General features: G+C 54.6%; 1 long non-coding RNA gene and 3 other non-coding genes across 7 annotated transcripts; all 4 read left to right on the top strand.

Moving 5' to 3' along the window:
- Positions 1 to 12,831: 12,831 nt before the first annotated feature.
- LOC149440514 (uncharacterized) lies at positions 12,832 to 18,082 on the top strand. 4 transcript variants are annotated; one of them, XR_016307585.1, is made up of 3 exons: positions 12,832 to 12,942; positions 15,815 to 16,071; positions 17,737 to 18,080. It is a non-coding gene; the product is annotated as an uncharacterized LOC149440514 (long non-coding RNA). The 4 variants fall into 4 exon arrangements; XR_016307587.1 differs by lacking the exon at positions 12,832 to 12,942 and adding an exon at positions 13,171 to 13,216 and having other exon boundaries at positions 17,737 to 18,081; XR_016307586.1 differs by lacking the exon at positions 12,832 to 12,942 and adding an exon at positions 13,332 to 13,351 and having other exon boundaries at positions 17,737 to 18,081.
- Positions 15,066 to 15,134, top strand: LOC149440516 (small nucleolar RNA SNORD38). The gene has a single exon (XR_016307590.1). It is a non-coding gene; the product is annotated as a small nucleolar RNA SNORD38 (small nucleolar RNA).
- LOC149440515 (small nucleolar RNA SNORD38) lies at positions 17,195 to 17,265 on the top strand. Its single transcript, XR_016307589.1, has one exon. It is a non-coding gene; the product is annotated as a small nucleolar RNA SNORD38 (small nucleolar RNA).
- Positions 18,083 to 19,058: 976 nt separating the features above from the next.
- Positions 19,059 to 19,121, top strand: LOC149440513 (small nucleolar RNA SNORD38; the record flags this gene model as incomplete). Its single annotated transcript, XR_016307592.1, has 1 exon — positions 19,059 to 19,121. It is a non-coding gene; the product is annotated as a small nucleolar RNA SNORD38 (small nucleolar RNA).

Below are 19,121 nucleotides of genomic sequence, written 5' to 3'. Positions count from 1 at the left end.
CGCCCACTAGCTCCGCCCACCCGTGCCCAGCAGTGCACCCACCTGTGCCCAGCAGTGCACCCACCTGTGCCCAGAAGTGCCACCTACCTGTGCCCAGAAGTGCCACCTACATGTGCCCAGCAGTGCCACCCACCTGTGCCCACCAGTGCCACCCACCTGTGCCCACCCACCAGTGCAGCCCAGCAGTGCTGCCAGTCAGTGCCACCAGTCAGTGCCCAGGGGTTGTGCCAGTCAGTGCCGCCAGTCAGTGCCCAGCAGTGATGCCAGTCAGTGCCGTCTATCAGTACCCATAATCAGTGTCACCTATCAGTGCCGCCTATCAGTGCTGCATATCAGTGCCGCCTATCCGTGCCACCTCATTAGTGCTGCCTATCAGTGCCCTTTAGTGCTGCCTATCAGTGCCCATCAGTGCCGCCTATCAGTGCCCATCAGTGCTGCCTCATTAACGCACATCAGTGAAGGAGAAAAAATACCTGTTTGAAAAATTTTATAAAAGAAACAAATAAACTTTTTTTTTTTTTTCAAATTTTTTGCACTTTTTTTTTTATAGCGCAAAAAGTAAAGCGCCCAGTGGCGATTAAATACCACCAAAAGAAAGCTCTATTTGTGAGAAAAAAATGATCAAAATTTCATATGGGTACAATGTTGCATGACCGCGCAATTGTCAATCAAAGTGCGGCAGCGCTGAAAGCTGAAAATTGGCCTGGTAAGGAAGGGGGTAGAAGTGCCCGGTAGGCAAGTGGTTAAGGAGGAAGAGGACGTCTGAAGATCTCCCCTTCCCCCTACCCCCCCCCCCTTGCGTGTCTTTGTCCCTTCAAATAAAGCTTCGGGCCTGTGTCTCCCCCTTTTCTCTCCCCTCCCCCCCCCACACCCGACGCTCATTGTAGATTGTAAACTCCGGCTTTCGTTTTCGTTTTCGTTTTCGCATGACTTAGTACTGTGTATTAGGATGCTACGGTTTTCGGGGTAAGCGGTGTCATGCATGACGTGGTGGTCCGGGGGATTCATCCTCCACACACATCACGTCAGGCATCATACCGCTGAGCGAATGTATTTATTTCTGAATGTATTTATCGTATGCTTGGGACTGTATTGCTATGTGGTGCGCTGCGTCGCAGTACAGGGTGAGATGTACCCCGATTACACGTAACATGTTGTTTTTGATGCTTCTGTAATAAAAGTATCTTTTCAATCAAAAATCTGTTATAGTTGCACGTTTGCGGACTTAAAAAAAAAAAAAAAAATCTGTTCTTATCAGTGTCCAGTGGGGGGGCTCCCGGCCATTCTAGCTTTGCGGGGATGGCTGTTGTATAGTACCCTCACTGGTATGATGGGGGTCCGGAAGGCTGAACCGGAGGGACAGAAACCGGGGAGCGCCATGATTCGTTCTGGGGCCTCGGGAGTAATTCCTCCGGGAACACTGGAAGGACCCAGTACCTCCTGATTTGGACGGATCTACCTTGGTCTGGCCAGGGGCTGGGGAGGCAGAAAGTCCGCAAACTCGGTGCCCCCTGAGTAGACGCTCTCAGGGGTGCCACTAGTAACACTTGGGTGTGGGACCCCACTGTGTGAACATGGCACATGGTCACTGTTTTTACATTCTTTTTGCACAGCGCCCTAAGGACCAGGCCTTTTGGCTAAGTCCAGGGCAATTTTTGCTACGGGCCTCAGGGCCCGGTCTGTGCACAATTTGGCACGGTACCACTTTTTTTACTTTCTATTTATTTAATTTATTTCACCTCCCACGTTTGTCACTTTTCTGTTACTTATGTGTGTGTTTTCACGGATGGAGGGTGTGGGTCCTCGGGCCTACCCTGAAGTCTAGGGGGAGGATGTGTGGCCATACGGTTCCTTCCTCCCCTGATCCCTAGGGGGTTTTCTCTTCGGGAGAGCCCCCTGACCTAGTACTGTGTGTCTGGCTTCGGCTGGGCATAGGGAACGGTGGTCCACCAGGCCTTTTGGCCAGGAGGACCAATTGGGAACCTTGTCCCCGTCAGGAGCTTCGTGCCCCGGGGGATCAGGGTAAGCGGTCCAAGCCCCTTTAGGGGTAGGACACAGCATACCCCTAAGTGCACTTTTTTGTGTGGTGTTTTGCACTTGCACATTTTTTGTGAACACTTACAGGTTTTTACGTTTATAGTTGCACGTTTGCGGACTTAAAAAAAAAAAAAAATATCTCTACTTGGCATTAGGAAATGTACTGTGTATTAGGATGCTATGGTTTCGGGGTAAGCGGCGTTATGCATGACGTGGTGGTCCGGGGGATTCATCCTCCACGCACATCACGTCAGGCATCATACCGCTGAGCGAATGTATTTATCATATGCTTGGAACTGTGTTGCAATGTGGTGCGCTGCGTCGCAGTACAGGGTGAGATGTACCCCGATTACACGTAACATGTTGTTTTTGATGCTTCTGCAATAAAAGTATCTTTTCAATCAAAAATATCTCTACTTGGAGGAACTCTCAGCAAACAGTCTGAGATCTCGGGGACCCCCCCCCCCCTGAAAAAAAATGTTCAAATCTGTTGAATGCACACTGTGGAGGGGGGGAGCAGAGAATGGCCACCCTAATTTGCATACTAAGACCCACTGCCATTTTTTTTTGTGTCCCATTTGCCATCCTTATGTTGTTGTGGGATTAGGGAGAGTGTTCTGATCCAATTGCAGAGGACAACGGTCTCCCTAATTTGCATAATCCTTTCCTTGGCCTCAAGAAATGTGGGATTAATCAAATATATGCAAATTTATCTCACCCATTTCCCACCCACAGGACCCTGACTTTTTCCCAGAAGCCCACTCGGTTTGTTGGATCGGACACGCACGGCTCCTAATGGATCACCATCCCCCGCTACTATGAATAATGATGATTTTGGACCATACTACTTTAACTTAGGGAGAGCATTGTATCTAATTAGCATATTTGCTCCCCTCCCCCTGAGAGGACCCAGACCTAGTACTTGGTGGTTGGCTTCGGCTAGCCACAAGGAAAGGGGCCCACCAGGTCTTCCGGCTAGATGGACCATGTGGAAACCTCAGTCCCTGGCAGGAGCCTTGCGCCCCGGGGCATCTGGGTAGAGGTCCTACTCCTTCAGGCGGGGGTGGTGGAACTAAAGTACACCCCTAAGTGCACTTTTTGGTGTTTTGCCCCCCGGCCTAGTACTTGGTGGTCAGCTTCAGGTAGCCACACATTGTATACAGTGTGGGGGAGGGGGGACTCACTTCAGGGGGCTCTCCCAAAGAGAGATTCCCCCGGAACAGGAGGGGAAGGAACCAAAAGGCCACACATCCTCCCCCTAGCCTTCAGGCCCGAGGACCCCCACCCTCCATCCATGAGAAATAAAACACAGATAAGTGAAAGTGACTCATATGTTGGAGGAAAATAAATATAAAGTGGCCCTACAATTGTGCCCTGGCGGGGCCCCAAGGCTCGTAGTATCGGTGCAGGAGAAGTGTTTGGAGCAGTGACCATGTGTACGGTTCACGCGTGGGATCCCACCCCCATGTGCTACTAAGACCACCCCTGAGGTGACCACTCCCAGGTGGCACTGCTCTGCGGACTCTCTGCCTCCCCGGCCCCTGGCCAGACAAGGTAGATCCATTCCAATCAGGAGGAACTGGGCCCCTCCGGCTTTCCCGGGCCCCACACTTTCGGTTCTAGCCTTCAGAGCCCCATCATACCAGCAGGGGTACTATACAGCCAACCATCCTCCCCAGAGACAAGAATGAAGGCGGAGCGCCCCCTACTGGACACTCAGAACAGACACTACACTTGATCTTAGCCAAAGGAACTGCAAAGCACCATGGTCACCCTAATTTGCATACTCCTTTCCTTGGCTCAAGAAGGGTGGGATTATTCAAATGTATGCAAATTTATCTCACACATTTCCCACCCACAAAACCCCTACTTTTTCCCAGATGCCCGATCGTTTTGTTGGATTGTATACAGTCTGGGGGAGGGGACATTAGAGTGTAAGCTCCTCTGGTACAGACTGATGGGAATTGCGGGGGAGGGGACATTAGAGCGTAAGCTCCTCTGTACAGAGTGTGATGGGACTGCGGGGGAGGGGACATTAGAGTGTAAATTTTTTGTTTATTAAAATCTTGCAAACAAAAACATCATAAAAATCATATTTACATATATACAGAATAAAATATGTATAACTAAACAAAACCAGCTACTTCAGCAAAATAACAAATCCTGACCGTCACCTAAACACCCCCTCAGGCTAAGAAACGATTAAACATTCATCCCATACATTGATCCCACACATTCATCCCACACATTGATCCCACACATTCATCCCATACATCGATCCCACACATTGATCCCATACATTCATCCCACACATTCATCCCATACATCGATCCCATGCATGCAGCCTTTCTTCAAAAATCTGATGTTACAAAATCTAGGGGACGTGAAAGGACAGAAAGAGAAGCCACGCCCCCAGAGACTGACAGACAGCAGCTACGGGGACCTGACATTCCTCCACGCCTTTGTCCAGGCTCCCGGCCGCCACCTGTCCTTCTCAAGACCCCGAATCTTCCCAACCTCACCCAGAATGTTGTTCACCACCACCTCGACAGGAAGGACTTTTTTGCGAATGGAAACCTGACACCGTGCATTCCACGTGTGGTAACGGACTACTAAGCTAACTAGAAAAAGTGTCTCAAAATCAAAATCCCGGTGAGTCTGAAAGGCTCCGTAAGACCACTCCGCGTAACTCAAGCGGGAAAGGAAAGGGATCCCCAGAGCCCCACCCACCCGCTTGTAGACTTCTATATTGAAGGGGCACTGAAGCAAGAAATGGTCCATCGTCTCCTCCACCCCACCGCACTCCACTCTTGGACAACCACGGTTCTCCGCAGAGCGATGCTTCAGGTTGCCCTTCACATAGAGTCTGCCATGGAACGAGAGCCAGGCCAAATCCCGAAACTTTAAAGGGATTCTCTCCAGATTCATCAAACGCAGACCCTCCCTCATAACCGGGCCTGGGCAATCCCTCAAGGCCAATGGCTCGCTAAAGGCAGATTCAACAACCCTCCTCTCCAGGGCCTTCCTAGGAAGAGATTTAATTTCCTCCGCCGTCACTCGCCATTGCCGAAGCATTTTCAGACACGGGGCAACATAAGCCGGGAGCTTACCATGTTGGACCCTCAGGCTTTTCACTGGCCCACCATTCTCCCAGCTCCGTAGAAAAGGCCTAAACCAGGACTGAAAAATACCAACCCACCCAGGCGGTTCCTCTGCCAGCATGCTACCAAAATTATGTTTCAAAAACATCAGAGAAAAGAAAACCACCGGGTTGACCATACCTAGGCCACCCATCCGCCTGGGAAGGTAGGTTACAGACCTCTTAATGAGGTTCAGTTTGTGCCCCCATAACAGCTGGAAGAAACAACTGTAGATCCTCGCATAGAGAGACACTGGCAAAACACAGACAAAGCTGACATACAGAAATACCGGGATCAGGTAAGTTTTAATCAGGTCAATCCTTTCCCTGTAAGAGAGTTTCCAATCCTTCCAGCTGGCCACCTTGGCATCGGCATCTTGTAGCCTGCTTACCCAATTTGCAAGGCCGTAATCACCGGGACCAAATCTGATGCCTAAAACTTTAATTTCCTGCTGGGGCTCTGGGAAGGCGTCCGGAAGGGTAAAGCCTTCACCTTCCTCTCCCATCCAGAAAACCTCACTCTTATCCTGATTGATCTTTGAGCCAGATGCCTCAGCATACTGTTCCATCACCGAGACCACCTCCTCCGCCTCCTGCCTCAGCGTACTGTTCCATCACCGAGACCACCTCCTCCGCCTCCTGCCTCAGTGTACTGTTCCATCACCGAGACCACCTCCTCTGCCTCCTGCGTCCCGGAGATGAAAACAGACACGTCATCAGCATAGGCCACGACCCTCAGAGGGGGCTCCCCAGGAATGCCCAAAGGAACTCCACACAACGGTCCGCTCTCTAACCTCCGAATGAAGGGATCGATTACAAACGCATATAGCAGAGGACTCAAAGGACACCCCTGACGCACACCTGAGCCAACCTCAAAGGGTCGTCCAATCCAACCATTCACAAGCATGAAGCTTTCAGCCCCTCTGTATAAGGTCTTTAGCCAATCGATAAAGCCCCCCTCCAGGCCATACTTGCCAAGAAGCAGCCATAGGTACTCATGATTGACTCGATCAAAAGCTTTGGCCTGATCCAATGCCAGCAGGAACTTTCCCCAGCCTGCAGCCCTGCACCGCTCCAGGGCCTCCCGGACAGCTAACACCGCTGAAAAAGTGCTTCTTCCCTGAACCGAACAGTGCTGATGGCGAGAAAGTAAATTGCCCGCAACAGACGATAAACGCCAGAAAATAATTTTTGCCAATATCTTCCTATCAACATTGAGAAGGCTAATGGGCCGCCAATTCTCAATTCTCGAGGAATCCTTACCCTTTGACAGAAGAATCACTGCAGATTGTCGCATGGAGGGAGAGAGCGAACCCTCTCTCAGACATGGAGGGGGAGGGCGGACCCTCTCTCAGACAGCCATTAAACACCTCCACCAAAAATGGGGCCAGAGTCACCTTAAAGTGCTTATAAAACTCGGCTGTCAATCCGTCTGGCCCAGGCGACTTCTTCATGGCAAGCTGATCAATAGCTTTCACCACCTCATCTGCCGTGATGTCCTCTGTCAAACTCACAAGAGAACTGCCATTTCCCAGTCCTGGAGTAGAGTCCAGAAAACCCGACATGCTTGCCCGATCGAGGTCCCTCCTACCCAGGAGGTCAGCATAGTATGACCTGGAGGTTTCCAGGATCCCTGACTTGGACTTTGTCAGGGAACCCGTACTGTCAACCAGGCCTACAACTGACTTAACTGCTCTACCTTGTTTGCAGTTCTGGTAAGGGTCGGGCGAGTGATATTTCCCATAATCCCTTTCCAGAACCAAAGAGGCATGCCTGTCATATTGACACTGCCTGAGCAAGAGTTTGACCTCAGAGATCGCTTCTGGATCCCCATTATTCGAGACAAGCCGATCGAGCTTCCTCCGCAGACGCTGGTAGGTGACATACTTATCAAGCTGTTTATTCCTTCCTATGGCCTTGAAAAACCCAACGATCCTTCGTTTTGTAAGCTCCCACCACTCGGACTTACTGCTGCAAACGTCCATGATTGATACCTGTGCCTGAAAAAAATCCTCAAAGGATTGACTCACCTTCTCATCGTCCAGGAGTGCCGAATTCAGCTTCCAGGTACCCCTCCCCTTAGGTGGTGTATCGGGGCCACTCAGAGTCACAGACAGAATACAGTGATCAGAAAACTCCACCGCCTGACACACTGGTGCCGAGAAGGCGGAGTTCCCCTTTAAAAAAAACCTATCTATTCTGCTCTGACTAGAACCTCTCTGAAAAGTGAATCCCGTGTCGTCTGGGCAGCAATGAATGTGCACATCAACCAGACCTGCCTCTCTAGCTGTCACAGTCCAGCCTGACTCCGATCCCTCTCCTGTCCTTAGTCCTAGTGACGGTGTTAAAGTCACCACCGAAGACAACTTGCTGGGCTGTAAAAAGGAAAGGCTTGATCTTCATGAAGAGGCATTTCCTGTCCCATTTTGTCTGGGGCCCATAGATGTTAATCAGGCGCAGGTCCTGCCCCCCCATGGAGACGTCTAAGACCATGCATCTCCCCATTTCTACCTCAATAATCCGCTTCTTTCGCTTCTTCTTCCCAGACTTCCTTTTTGCCTCCAACCACTCCATATCATCATTTGATAAACCGGCCCGCAAAGCCCCCTCCCCCTCCCTTCCACCATCACCAACATCATCCACCCCACTCTCTCCACTCACCACAGCAGTCCCCCCAACCTTCACCCCAACACCCCCACCATCATTCACTCCACCCCCCAGCGCCTCACGCGCTCTGACCCTCCGACGCCGGGGAGGGGGGGTCGGTGCAACCATACACATTGGTCCAGTTCCCTCCACAGCCCCCACTATCTCTGGGGAAACTGACACAGGAGGATCAGACACAACATCCACGGACACTGACTCAGGGGGCACAACACAAGGAGATGACACATTAGAGGGACCATCAGACACTGGGACCACAGGGACAGAGACATTGGTGACCCCTGGCCCAGCCTCCCTCTCCTCTGCCTCCTCCATGTCCAGACGAAAAAACTCTTCCACCAAAGCTGACTGGTTGTGCATGGCCTCAGGGCACCGGTTGTACGAATGGCCAACCTTATCACACAGATTGCACCTGATGATATTACAATCCTTAGCCAGGTGCCCCAGATCCTGACATAGGGAGCACTTCATCTCTGGACATGAGGAGGCCAAGTGACCCCGAGAACCAGATGCCCCAGATCCTGACATAGGGAGCACTTCATCTCTGGGCATGAGGAGGCCAAGTGACCCCGAGAACCAGATGCCCCAGATCCTGACATAGGGAGCACTTCATCTCTGGACATGAGGAGGCCAAGTGACCCAGAGAACCAGATGCCCCAGATCCTGACATAGGGAGCACTTCATCTCTGGACATGAGGAGGCCAAGTGACCCAGAGAACCAGATGCCCCAGATCCTGACATAGGGAGCACTTCATCTCTGGACATGAGGAGGCCAAGTGACCCAGAGAACCAGATGCCCCAGATCCTGACATAGGGAGCACTTCATCTCTGGACATGAGGAGGCGAAGTGACCCCGAGAACCGCACTTATTGCAGAGCTTGGGCTGTCCAGGGTAGAACACCACAATCCTGTCCTTCCCAATGAAGGCTGAGGAGGGCAGATGCTGGACCACATTCCCACACACATACAGCCTCATCTGCACCGACCACCCACCAGTCCATATCCCTCTCTCATCCACAATCTTCCTCAGGGGTGCAAGTAGCTCCCCAAATCTCCTTAGCCAGACAGCCAAGTCAGCCGAAGGAATTGACTCATTCCGTACTAGAATGGTGACCGTCTTCACTAGAGGTTGGCGTGAGACCACCTTTGGGACGAGTCCCCTCCACTCCGGCAGACCCTTATACATGTGTTCATACTTCTCCCAGAATATATCCAGAGACTCGGGGCGCACAAAGGACAGATCATAGTCATAGGATCCTACAGGGCTGATCAAGGCGAAGATGTCATCCGCCCTAAACCCCATCTCCAAAATCCTGTCCACCACCGACATCCTGACCGGGGGAGCACCCCCACCTTCCCACCTGACCAGGGGAGCACCCCCACCTTCCCACCTGACCAGGGGAGCACCCCCACCCTCCCATCTGAGCTGCACCAAATTCCTCCTCCTGAAGGACAGGGGTGCAGATGGCAGACCTGCAGCAGACCTCCCCCCAGAGCTGACAACATGATGTGACCCCCTCCTCCCAGCCAGAGCCCCAGCATAGGTCTTATTTGCAGCATTAGATGTAGTGGACCTTAAAGCTGCACCCCGCCCAATGGTTGCAGGAACCTCAGAGCCCCCGCTCTGCAGACCACCATCAGAGGCAGCAGCAGTCCCTCCATCCACCAACACACAGGCATTCCCCTTTCCAGCATTGCAAGCACTCTTATCATCCATATGTTTCCTTTCACTCGTGGCACTACTGCTCCCAGCAGACTCACTCACACCAGATGCTCCTGTCTCCCCCTCCCCCAACATACTCCTCTTAGGCAAAAGCCTTCCACTCCTGGTCACTCTCCCCTGGGTTTCAGCAACCCCTTTCAGAGTGCTGCTGACAATTTCCCTCCCACCATTTTCTGCTGCATTTGCAGCCATCAGCAGAGGTTGTCCAGCAATAGTCTCAGATCCCCCCTTTACCTTCCCCCCAGCAGAGTCCACAGTCACAGGGTTCCTGGTATCAGAGTCCTCAGTCCCAGCAGAGTGCAGTCCTGCAGGCACAGCAGCCATCTTCCCTGCAGAGCTCTGTGCACACACAGGAGGATTTCCCTCCAAAACACTGCAGTGCACATGGCTGTCCACACTGGAGTCCAAACTGGCACTTTTAATAAAGCGCAGCTTTTCTGTTTTTTTCTCCTTTACAGGACCAGGTACAGAGTCCTCACCGTCATCTTCATCCTCAGAGTCCTCAGAAAAACGGAAAGTTCTTCCAATTAGGGAAGACTCCAATTCCTCAATGTACTTTAGCAGCCCTCCGCCATATTCCTCTACCTCCTGTGCTGTTCCTCCAGCTTGCTGTGGAGGGAGGGGGGCAGAGGCTGACATTTCCTCCAGGGAAGCAGATCCTGAGGTGGATGGGATAGCAGGGGCAGCATCCAGGACCCCCTCCTCACTCTCCACCCGTACTGCCACCGCCGATGCTGGATCCTTACCGGAGTCTCCCTTCATCTTCCTGAACCTTTCCTCATTCCGGAACTTTTCTCTGAAAGCTCCGCTCTTCTCCTTCAGCGTCTTTACCAGATTCTGCTGCTTCTTAATGGCGACCTCCAAACCCTTCATCTCCGGCTTCATGCTCTGCCTCTTGCTGCTCCATGACGTCCTCCAAACCCTTCATCTCCGGCTTCATGCTCTGCCTCTTGCTGCTCCATGACTTCCTCCAAACCCTTCATCTCCGGCTTCATGCTCTGCCTCTTGCTGCTCCATGACTTCCTCCAAACCCTTCATCTCCGGCTTCATGCTCTGCCTCTTGCTGCTCCATGACGTCCTCCAAACCCTTCATCTCCGGCTTCATGCTCTGCCTCTTGCTGCTCCATGACGTCCTCCAAACCCTTCATCTCCGGCTTCATGCTCTGCCTCTTGCTGCTCCATGACGTCCTCCAGACCCTTCATCTCCGGCTTCATGCTCTGCCTCTTGCTGCTCCATGACTTGTCATGGAGAACTTTCTTCTTCTTGTAGTCAGTTTTCAGACTCACCAACTTTTCCTCCTCCTTTGCGATTCTCACCAGATAATCAGCAACCCGCTCTCTGAAGACAGGGAGGGATTCCCCACTTTTAGGGCCACAGCCAAGGTCTTCAGGTGCTGGTAAAGTATGGGAAGGCAAGCTGGGTCCCTCAGGGGGAGCATGGTCTGAGCCTAGCCCAGAAGAGGCCATGTTTCTGGGGCCAGGCGAGCAGGCCTGGCCCCCTAGTGTCTGGAGAGGGAGAGCACCTGCAGCACAACCTCTCTGGTGCAGAGTGGAAGCTCCTCTGGTACAGAGACTGATGGGACTGTGGGGGAGGGGACATTAGAGTGTAAGCTCCTCTGGTACAGAGACTGATGGGACTGCGGGGGAGGGGACATTAGAGCGTAAGCTCCTCTGGTACAGAGACTGATGGGACTGTGGGGGAGGGGACATTAGAGTGTAAGCTCCTCTGGTGCAGAGACTGATGGGACTGTGGGGGAGGGGACATTAGAGCGTAAGCTCCTCTGGTGCAGAGACTGATGGGACTGTGGGGGAGGGGACATTAGAGCGTAAGCTCCTCTGGTACAGAGACTGATGGGACTGCGGGGGAGGGGACATTAGAGTGTAAGCTCCTCTGGTACACAGACTGATGGGACTGCGGGGGAGGGGACATTAGAGTGTAAGCTCCTCTGGTAAAGAGACTGATGGGACTGTGGGGGAGGGGACATTAGAGTGTAAGCTCCTCTGTACAGAGACTGATGGGACTGCGGGGGAGGGGACATTAGAGCGTAAGCTCCTCTGGTACGTAGACTGATGGGACTGCTGGGGAGGGGACATTAGAGCGTAAGCTCCTCTGGTACAGAGACTGATGGGACTGCGGGGGAGGGGACATTAGAGCGTAAGCTCCTCTGGTACAGAGACTGATGGGACTGCGGGGGAGGGGACATTAGAGTGTAAGCTCCTCTGGTACACAGACTGATGGGACTGCGGGGGAGGGGACATTAGAGTGTAAGCTCCTCTGGTACAGAGACTGATGGGACTGCGGGGGAGGGGACATTAGAGCGTAAGCTCCTCTGGTACAGAGACTGATGGGACTGCGGGGGAGGGGACATTAGAGCGTCAGCTCCTCTGGTACAGAGACTGATGGGACTGCGGGGGAGGGGACATTAGAGCGTCAGCTCCTCTGGTACAGAGACTGATGGGACTGCGGGGGAGGGGACATTAGAGCGTAAGCTCCTCTGGTACAGAGACTGATGGGACTGCGGGGGAGGGGACATTAGAGCGTAAGCTCCTCTGGTACAGAGACTGATGGGACTGTGGGGGAGGGGACATTAGAGTGTAAGCTCCTCTGGTACAGAGACTGATGTGACTGCGGGGGAGGGGACATTAGAGCGTAAGCTCCTCTGGTACAGAGACGGATGGGACTGTGGGGGAGGGGACATTAGAGTGTAAGCTCCTCTGGTACAGAGACTGATGGGACTGTGGGGGAGGGGACATTAGAGTGTAAGCTCCTCTGGTACAGAGACTGATGGGACTGTGGGGGAGGGGACATTAGAGCGTAAGCTCCTCTGGTACAGAGACTGATGGGACTGCGGGGGAGGGGACATTAGAGCGTCAGCTCCTCTGGTACAGAGACTGATGGGACTGCGGGGGAGGGGACATTAGAGCGTAAGCTCCTCTGGTACAGAGACGGATGGGACTGTGGGGGAGGGGACATTAGAGTGTAAGCTCCTCTGTACAGAGACTGATGTGACTGTGGGGGAGGGGACATTAGAGTGTAAGCTCCTCTGGTACAGAGACTGATGGGACTGTGGGGGAGGGGACATTAGAGTGTAAGCTCCTCTGGTACAGAGACTGATGGGACTGTGGGGGAGGGGACATTAGAGCGTAAGCTCCTCTGGTACAGAGACGGACGGTATGAAGAGAACATTTAGTTATCGGACACAGAAGTAGAATGTGACGGCAGCCATTTTGTTGGAGTCTTGTGTTGTCACTGGGAAGATGGCAGCAGTGGGCGGGGCTGGGAGTAGTGAAGGCTCATGGGAAGTTCCTCCTATATAAAGCCATGCGGCGCTCTCTTTGTCCTCTTCTGGATGCAGCGTGTGGAGTGTCAGCTCTTGGGGTGAGTGTGGTGGGTTCCCCGGGATGGTGGAGTGTCAGCTCCTGGGGTGAGTGCGGTGGTTCCCCGGGATGGTGGAGTGTCAGCTCTTGGGGTGAGTGCGGTGGTTCCCCGGGATGGTGGAGTGTCGGCTCCTGGGGTGAGTGCGGTGGGTCCCCGGGGTGGTGGAGTGTCAGCTCCTGGGGTGAGTGTGGTGGTGGGTCCCCGGGATGGTGGAGTGTCGGCTCCTGGGGTGAGTGCGGTGGTTCCCCGGGATGGTGGAGTGTCAGCTCTTGGGGTGAGTGCGGTGGTTCCCCGGGATGGTGGAGTGTCAGCTCCTGGGGTGAGTGCGGTGGTTCCCCGGGGTGGTGGAGTGTCAGCTCCTGGGGTGAGTGCGGTGGTTCCCCGGGGTGGTGGAGTGTCAGCTCCTGGGGTGAGTGCGGTGGTTCCCCGGGATGGATTGTGGTTGCAGCAGGCGTGGAGGTAGGTTGGGTTCTCGTGCTGCAGGCCGATCACATCCTCCACACACGGTCCAATCTCTGTACAATCCCCAGATCTATACTAATACGATGAAGATCAGCCCTGTGGTGGGAGGTCATTGTACAATCAGATTGTATGGTGTGTGGGATCAGCCTACACATGGCTGGAGATGCGATGACAAACGATTGTCTCCTTATCAGAATAATTGATCCATGGATGACACCCTGATTGATCTGCCACTCACAGGGAGATACGATTGTATGATCAGCTTCCACCTCGATGTGTACAAAGTATCTCCACAACGCCGTCCACGACTTTCCACTCTGGCCGATTGAATCGGTTTGGCCAGGATTTATTGGATGGGAATGATTGGTGATTTGATTGGATAATCTCGCCGTGTGTGTGATCACCGTACAATCCACGTCAGAGGACCAACCTGGACTATCTGGTCGGTTATCAGGAAGGTCCTTGCAGTACAGAGCTGGCAGATCTAAAGGAGATCTTCCAATCAGATTGTAACGTGTGTGGGGGGTCCCAGCTCTGCTAGGTGGGTGCAGGTCGTGAGAGAAGATACGTTGCCCCCCCCCCATGTCTGTGGATATTGGATACATTGTTCCTTTGTCCCCCGATGCCGGAATCTCCTCCATCTCGGTTTTGGGGATCACAGAATTTATGCTGATCATACACTATGCAATCTGATTGTACAATCTCCTTTATGGCCACCCAATAGGAGGGCACACCTGAGCAATCCAGCGATTTGTATCCAATCAGACGTGTCCATCAGAGCTGATCTAAGGGGGCCATACATTATACAATCTGTACAATCGGTGTAGTAATAGATTTTTATTTGCCTCTTTAGAATTTTTACGTTTTTTTTTTTTTTTTACAATTTTTTTACACTTTTTTTTTTTTTTGTTTTATTTTCTTAATTTTAAATGAATACTTTTTTAAACAAATATTTATTTTTACTACCGGTAACGTTGGATTGGACCATCAGATTGTACGGTGTATGGAGACCGCAGATATTTGTCCTGTGCTCTATTCATGGTGGAGGGGTACAATGTATATCTGACACTGAGGAGGGCTGTGATTGGCTGTGAGCAGGACTCCGCCCCTTACCTGTAGGTGGACGGTTATTGCTGGTCTGTTCTGTGTGCTGCACCTGGAAGGTCTGGGGGGAGGGGCACTACATCCCCCAGCATGCCTTTGGCTTGTAGTTCCTCTGAAAAGCTCCCTGAGACTATTGGAATGCCAATGGGGGATGGTCTGCAGGTGTGGGCGGGGCTTTGGCTTATATTGGGCGGGGCTTTGGCTTATATTGGGCGGGGCTTTGGCCTATATTAGGTATCTGGTAAATCGGCCATTGCTGTCTCTGGGATTCCGTGTGGAGGGGGAGGGGCAGAGTCTGATTGGACACTGGAGGGTCTCATTCACATCGCTGCATTATTGGGGAGGCCATGGATGGGAGGGAGGCGCACGTCCGGCGTTTTGGTGCGTTGTAGTGAGTGGATGTGACGCGCCGTTCATGTTGCGTCACCATCACCTCCCTCATTGGTTCCCACAGATGAAGTCCTCCTATTCCTGATGTCTCCGCCCCCGAGCTCCGTATTGGCTGCTCAGTGGTGTATAGTCTGTATACAGCCTCCCCCCCCCCAGGCACCGCCCACTTCCTATGATGAGAACTTCGTCCAGTTCTGCTACTGAGTGACTGAGATGACACTTGTGGATCTGAGGAAGATGGTGGCTGCCAGGGTGGGGTCACCAGTGTGGGGTAGAAGGGGGGATGGGTGGGGTCACCAGTGTGGGATAGATCGGGGGGGGGGTCACCAGTGTGGGATAGATCGGGGGGGGGTCACCAGTGTGGGGTAGGAGGGGGTCACCAGTGTGGGATAGATCGGGGGGGGTCACCAGTGGGGGTAGACGGGGGGGGGGGGGGGGTCACCAGTGTGGGGTAGACGGGTCACATCTGTACCTCCATCGGGGTGACTGGTTGGATGATGATGATGCGTTCCGCATTCACTTCTATGGAGTAGATCGGGGCTTCCCAACCTCCATCCTCCAGTGCCCCCCCCCCATTCTCCTGCCCCCCCATTCTCCTGCCCCCCCCCCCAATGGGCACGGAGTGGGAATCTCCCTTCTAGCATAGTCCTGAATACCGAGCCACGGATCTACCGGAAGGTGAAGGAAATCCTGACAACGGGACCTTTGGGGGTTCTTGAGGACCGAGGTTGGGGCCCCCTGGAGTAGGGATCGGGTGGACCCATCGGTGGTTGCTGTTTGCCCTCACAACTGCATTTTAAACTGGAATCCTGAACTCGCTGGGACTTGTAGTTGGACAGACGGCTGGATGCCCGGCTCTGAATGAAGCTGATTGGACGTGGGGCTGATGAGTGTTTTGTTTTTTTTTTTCTTGTAGGAATGGTGACCCTCCAGAAGACCGACAATGGCTGGAAACTCGAGGTTGGCGTCCGCCGATATACTGGGACCAATGTAACTTGGTGCAGGGCTCCCACTTTTCCACATTGTAGCCTCTTGGCCCCCAAGTTCCCTTGACCCCGCCCTCTCTAGGAATTCTATTCTACATTTTACTGCATCCGGTCTACAAATGATCAGCAGCTGCGTCCAGGAAGAGATCAGGAAACAAATGAAGCCGCGCGGCCCGGGACCAACCAGGTGACTACCTTCGTGCCAAATCTATGCCCCACCCACTGTGCCATCCTTCCCCATGCCATCCCCCCTCCTCCCCTACCCACTGTGCCATCCCCCCTCCACCCCACCCACTGTGCCATCCTTCCCCATGCCATCCCCCCTCCTCCCCCACCCACTGTGCCCATCCCCCCTCCTCCCCCACCCACTGTGCCATCCCCCCTCCACCCCACCCACTGTGCCATCCTTCCCCATGCCATCCTCCCTCCTCCCCCACCCACTGTGCCATCCTTCCCCATCCCATCCCCCCTCACCCACTGTGCCATCCCCCCTCCACCCCACCCACTGTGCCATCCTTCCCCATGCCATCCCCCCTCCTCCCCTACCCACTGTGCCATCCCCCCTCCACCCCACCCACTGTGCCATCCTTCCCCATGCCATCCCCCCTCCTCCCCTACCCACTGTGCCATCCCCCCTCCACCCCCACCCACTGTGCCATCCTTCCCCATGCCATCCCCCCTCCTCCCTCACCCACTGTGCCATCCCCCCTCCACCCCACCCACTGTGCCATCCTTCCCCATCCCATCCCCCCTCACCCACTGTGCCATCCCCCCTCCACCCCACCCACTGTGCCATCCTTCCCCATGCCATCCCCCCTCCTCCCCTACCCACTGTGCCATCCCCCCTCCACCCCACCCACTGTGCCATCCTTCCCCATCCCATCCCCCCTCACCCACTGTGCCATCCCCCCTCCACCCCACCCACTGTGCCATCCCCCCTCCACCCCCACCCACTGTGCCATCCTTCCCCATGCCATCCCCCCTCCTCCCCTACCCACTGTGCCATCCCCCCTCCACCCCACCCACTGTGCCATCCCTTCCCCATCCCATCCCCCCTCACCCACTGTGCCATCCCCCCTCCACCCCACCCACTGTGCCATCCTTCCCCATGCCATCCCCCCTCCTCCCCTACCCACTGTGCCATCCCCCTCCACCCCACCCACTGTGCCATCCTTCCCCATGCCATCCTCCCTCCACCCCCACCCACTGTGCCATCCTCTGTGCCATCCTCCTGTCCCATCCTTCCAGCCCACCCTTACCCCTTGCTCCCCCCCCCCCCCCCCGATTTTCCCCCCCCCCCCCGGCACGCTCTTCCTATGATGAGAACTTCGTCCAGTTCTGCTACTGAGTGACTGAGATGACACTTGTGGATCTGAGGAAGTTGGCGGCTGCCGGGGGGGGGGGTCACCAGTGTGGGGTAGGAGGGGAGGGTCACCAGTGGGGGTAGACGGGTCACATCTGTACCTCCATTGGGGTGACCGGTTGGATGATGCGTTCCGCTCCGCATTCACGTCTATGGAGTAGATCGGGGCTTCCCAACCTCCATCCTCCAGTGCCCTCCCCCCAATGGGCCCCGGAGTGGGAATCTCCCTTCTATCACGTTCCTGAATACCGAGCCACGGATCTACCAGAAGGTGACCTTTGGGGGTTCTTGAGGACCGAGGTTGGGGCCCCCTGGAGTAGGGATCGGGTGGACCCATCGGTGGTTGCTGTTTGCCCTCAGAACTGCATTTTAAACTGGAATCCTGAACTCGCTGGGACTTGTAGTTGGACAGACGGCTGGATGCCCGGCTCTGAATGAAGCTGATTGGACGTGGGGCTGATGAGTGTTTTGTTTTTTTTTTTCTTGTAGGAATGGTGACCCTCCAGAAGACCGACAATGGATGGAAACTCGAGGTTGGCGTCAGCCGATATACTGGGACCAATGTAACTTGGTGCAGGGCTCCCACTTTTCCACATTGTAGCCTCTTGGCCCCCAAGTTCCCTTGACCCCGCCCTCTCTAGGAATTCTATTCTACATTTTACTGCATCCGGTCTACAAATGATCAGCAGCTGCGTCCAGGAAGAGATCAGGAAACAAATGAAGCCGCGCGGCCCGGGACCAACCAGGTGACTACCTTCGTGCCAAATCTATGCCCCACCCACTGTGCCATCCTTCCCCATGCCATCCCCCCTCCTCCCCTACCCACTGTGCCATCCCCCCTCCACCCCACCCACTGTGCCATCCTTCCCCATGCCATCCCCCCTCCTCCCCTACCCACTGTGCCATCCCCCCTCCTCCCCCACCCACTGTGCCATCCTTCCCCATGCCATCCCCCCTCCTCCCCTACCCACTGTGCCATCTCCCCTACCCACTGTGCCATCTCCCCTACCCACTGTGCCATCTCCCCTCCTCCCCACCCACTGCCATCCTTCCCCATGCCATCCCCCCTCCTCCCCTACCCACTGTGCCATCCTTCCCCATGCCATCTCCCCTACCCACTGTGCCATCTCCCCTACCCACTGTGCCATCTCCCCTACCCACTGTGCCATCTCCCCTACCCACTGTGCCATCTCCCCTACCCACTGTGCCATCTCCCCTACCCACTGTGCCATCTCCCCTACCCACTGTGCCATCTCCCCTACCCACTGTGCCATCTCCCCTACCCACTGTGCCATCTCCCCTACCCACTGTGCCATCTCCCCTACCCACTGTGCCATCTCCCCTACCCACTGTGCCATCTCCCCTACCCACTGTGCCATCTCCCCTACCCACTGTGCCATCTCCCCTACCCACTGTGCCATCTCCCCTACCCACTGTGCCATCTCCCCTCCTCCCCTACCCACTGTGCCATCCCCCCTCCACCCCACCCACTGCCATCCTTCCCCATGCCATCCCCCCTACCCACTGTGCCATCTCCCCTCCTCCCCTACCCACTGTGCCATCTCCCCTCCTCCCCTACCCACTGTGCCATCCCCCCTCCACCCCACCCACTGTGCCATCCTTTCCCATGCCATCCCCCCTCCACCCCCACCCAATGTGCCATCCTTTCCCATGCCATCCCCCCTCCACCCCCACCCAATGTGCCATCCTTCCCCATGCCATGCCCCCCTCCACCCCCACCCACTGTGCCATCCTGTCCCATCCTTCCAGCCCACCCTTACCCCTTGCTCCCCCCCCCCCCCGGCACGCTCTTCCTATGATGAGAACTTCGTCCAGTTCTGCTACTGAGTGACTGAGATGACACTTGTGGATCT

The sequence above is a fragment of the Staurois parvus genome, unplaced genomic scaffold (genome assembly GCF_062004578.1).
Source record: "Staurois parvus isolate SC_StPar_1 unplaced genomic scaffold, SC_StPar_1.0 ptg001078l, whole genome shotgun sequence".
Taxonomy (NCBI): domain Eukaryota; kingdom Metazoa; phylum Chordata; class Amphibia; order Anura; family Ranidae; genus Staurois; species Staurois parvus.
This window is presented reverse-complemented; position numbering and strand designations above follow the sequence as displayed.